This window comes from Berghia stephanieae, chromosome 14, assembly GCF_034508935.2.
Source record: "Berghia stephanieae isolate SIO BIC M18660-M18661 chromosome 14, UCSD_Bste_1.3, whole genome shotgun sequence".
NCBI classification, from domain to species: domain Eukaryota; kingdom Metazoa; phylum Mollusca; class Gastropoda; order Nudibranchia; family Aeolidiidae; genus Berghia; species Berghia stephanieae.
Genome location: NC_088373.1, coordinates 5992191 through 5996028, shown reverse-complemented (window position 1 = coordinate 5996028; position 3838 = coordinate 5992191).

The following is a 3838-nucleotide window of genomic DNA, read 5'->3' as shown; positions in this document are numbered from 1 at the left end:
TAGTAGTAGTAGTTTTGATAGTAGTGGGTAGTAGTGGTTGGGGAAGTAGTATAGTAGTAGAAGTAAAATAGTATATAGTAGTGTAGTGTAGTAGTGGGTGTAGTAGTGAGTAGTATTAGTAGTAGAAGTAGTAGCTATGGTGGTAGTAGTAGTAGTTTTTGTGTTGTAGGAGTATAGTAATGCAGTAATTGTAGTTGGAAGAAGAAGAAGAAGAAGAAGAAGAAGAAGAAGAAAAAGAAAAAGGGAAGAAGAAGAAAAGAAGAAGAAGAAGAGAAGAAGAAGAAGAAGAAGAGAAGAAGAAGAGGAAAAAGAAGAAGAAGAAGAAGAAGAAGAAGAAGAAGAAAGAAGAAGAAGAAGAAAAGAAGAAGAAGAAGAGAAGAAGAAGAAGAGAAGAAAAAGGGGAGAGGAGGATGGGAGGAGGAAGAGGAGGGGGAGGAGGAGGAGGAGGAGGAGGAGGAGGAGGAGGAGGAGGAGGAGGAGGAGGATTACTTTTTCATAATAACTATTTTCAAAAGCTTTCATATCGACCAGGTTTCCCAATTTGCAATGAGAAATTGAGGATGGAAATCAAAAACTGAGAATATGAGTCTATACTATCGCCTATTCCAGACAATTTCACCATTTCCTACTTTCCCAATGAAAGGGTTTTAGTGTCAATCCTGCTTTTGATAGACAAAAACAATATAATATTATTATTCTTTGCTATCCATGACTTTATGACATTTTGGTGGAATGTATCGGATAATCGAATTGACGGAATACACGTATCTAGTCCTGACTGAAGTGGGTTTTTGTCTCCAAGGTATTATATAAGGATAACGAGGGCAAATGTGACCCTTCGCCTCAAAACGGTATTTAGTCGGGATGGTTAAGATGTTGAAAATTGGATTTATAGCCAGAAATATCGGACTTGTGTTGAGTTTGTATGTTTTATTGAGGAGAGTGGATACCATATTTTAGGTGCTATGGGGCCCAACAATTTATTTTTTGCCAGTTTTAACAGTTAATTCGGCTTTTAAGCATGTGGTTCGTTCCGACATAATACCGTTTTGAGACGATGGGTCACAAATGGAGTTCAGATGTGACAAAGTGTAGATTGAGCTTTTATATAGCGCAATATCCACTAAACGTGCTCAGCTGAGAGCGCTTTGCAAAAGGGAGAGGTGGGGGGGGGGGGTGTCACTGGCTAACAGCAACGCTTAAATGTAGGACGGACATGACGCCGTTAGGCGCATATTTACAAATTTTTTTTTCGGAAATAGACAAAGCTGTTTACGCACACGATTCACATTTTACTCCTGAGTACAGTGAGAGATTGTGAGTAAAAGAGTCTTTTCCAAGGACTAAATCTACAAAGCGCCGAGCTAATCTGGAATCCAGGGACCTTCCGATCCGAAAGCGATTGTCATTTCTCAACGACGCACAATAGCCGCTGGATAATACGCTGTGTTTTTACAATTTCAAACAAACGCTGATATTGAGTCCTTGGAAAACGGCTCTTCTATATTTTCATTACTTCCCCGTACTCAGGTGTAGAATAGAACAACTGGCCAGTAACAGCCTGTCTGTTGTCGGAAGTATTCGCTTCAACTGTCATGTCGTCACTTCCCTCGTAATGACGCATGGTTACTTAGTAAATGGATCTAAATATCGGCACATGGACGGACGCCCTTTTAGTAATAATATTTCTCCGACGAGCATAAAAGTGTATCCAGAGGAAAAAAAAATTTAAAATCTGATCATGTCCAGTAGTCATTGCTCTTTTAATGAGTTACAAAAACCGGAACGTGCTCCAGCTTGATGGTTTCTTGTCAGCCTATCCATCCTAAAGGTCAGACCACTGCCGATCAGGTGTCAGTGGTCATTGGTTAGGCAGGGTTGGATATTATAATTAGATTTAATTCAAAAAGGCGCACTTATATCGGTGAATTTTAGTGTAAATTAAGGGCTCCACTCGACCTGCTTGGGGAATTGGTGTATTTTTTTTATGCCGCTATGGCATGGGTATTTAATTGGTTTTACTCGAGAATATGGTTCTTCAGTAATTTCGTCTCTTTGTTGGTTTGGTTGTTGTGGCATTGATTGTGGGTTATTGTTACTGTTATGTTGTGTGTTGTTGCGCACACTATTTTTTTGGGTGGTTGTGTATGAAACTCTATTACTATTCTTTGTCTCTACTATCTCGTCTACTGTAACTACTTCACTCAATATAAAGCGACACAGCACAGAGCGACAGGCTGAGCAGAGAGAGAGAGCTTTGAGGGAGAGCGCGGAGAGCAATGCGGTCTCGCTCTAGCGCGCGCGCGCTCGGCTCCACTCCGTATGATGGATTTGCTCCCGCGCTTTGGCGCTCTTGGCGCGGTCATCGGTCAAGGTATTGTTTTGCTTAGACAAGGCGAGGGAAACGTTTGTACATGGAGTGTGGACTCTCGCTCGGGATATCATCAATGAGAGGCGTTGGGTTTGTGGGGGGGGGGTTTTCAGGATTGTCCGGTGGAACATACTCTATTATAGGGTATAGGGTTGTATGTCTGGGGCTTATTAGATATTTATTCTATCTTTTTTTCGGCAAGAGTGGTGGCGTGGGGGCGGGGGCGGTTTGGGGGTAACATGAGGCGCACTTATAGGGTGTGTGGGCACGGTTTCGTAGCATGTGCGGTTTTGAACGTCTTGGTGTGTTGGTTTTTAGGGGATTTTTTGTGTTTGGGCGGGGATGGGATGCTCCAGAGTTGCTGGGAGGTGCATGGAGCAGAGTATGTTTTATATGTTCTGGTCGCATTGATCTTGGAGGTGTGGATATCGGAGGAGGTAGGAGGAGGGAGGAGGAGGCAGGAGGAGGAGGCAGGTACCGGAGGTAGGAACGGAGGAGGCAGGAGGCGGAGGAGGAGAAGGCAGCCGACAGACGAAGAAGAAAAGAAAGCAAGAAGAAGAAGAAGACGAGACGAAGAGAGAAGTTAAGAAGACCGGACAGATAGACAGACGAAGAAGCAGCATTAGGAGGAGGAGGAGGGGGAGGAGGAGGAGGAGAGGAGGAGGAGGAGGGGAAGAGGAGGAGGCGGCGGCGGAGGAGGTGGAGGAGGGAGCAGGCGGCGAAGGAGGGGAGGAGGAGGGGACAGAGGAAGGAGGAGGAGGAGGCGGAGGCAGGAGGAGGAGGGAGGGAGGCGGAGGAGGAGGAGGCAGGAGGAGGAGGAGACGGACGCCGAGGAGGAGGAGCGCATCGAGTAGGGAGGAGGGAGGAGGCCGAGGGCGAGGAGGAGGCGGCTGTCTGCGTCTTATTCGTATTCTTACTTCTAGATGCTTCTTCTGCAGGTCTTCTCCGGCTTCTTAGTTTCTTCTTCTTCTTCTTCTTCTTCTTCTTCGTCTTTTTCCTTATTCTTCTTCTTCTCTTCTTCTTCGTCTCCCCTCCACACCCCCTCCCTTTTTTTTCTTTATCCTCTCACTCCTTTCTCACCTCCTCATTGTCTAACACTCCTCCGCCTTCATACTCTTTCCCATCCTACCCCCCCCCCCCCCCACTGACCTAATGACATTTAGATTGCACACTCCACTTTCTATCACCTCTAGGCTTAGTAAAGTGGGTTTTTTTAAAACAGGAATACGTTGGAACACAAAATAGGGATAAAGTGAATTCAGATGTGGCAAAAAGAAAAAAAAACAACAAAAAAACTGCCTCTTTTGAGGCTATGTGGCTTGTGCGGATATGTGACCCATCGTCTCAAAACGGTATTATGTCGGAACGAATCAGATGCTTAAAAGCCGAATTAAATATTAAAACTGGTCAAAAATATAAATTGTTGGCATTGGCACCCTATAATATGGTATCCATTCTCCTCTATAA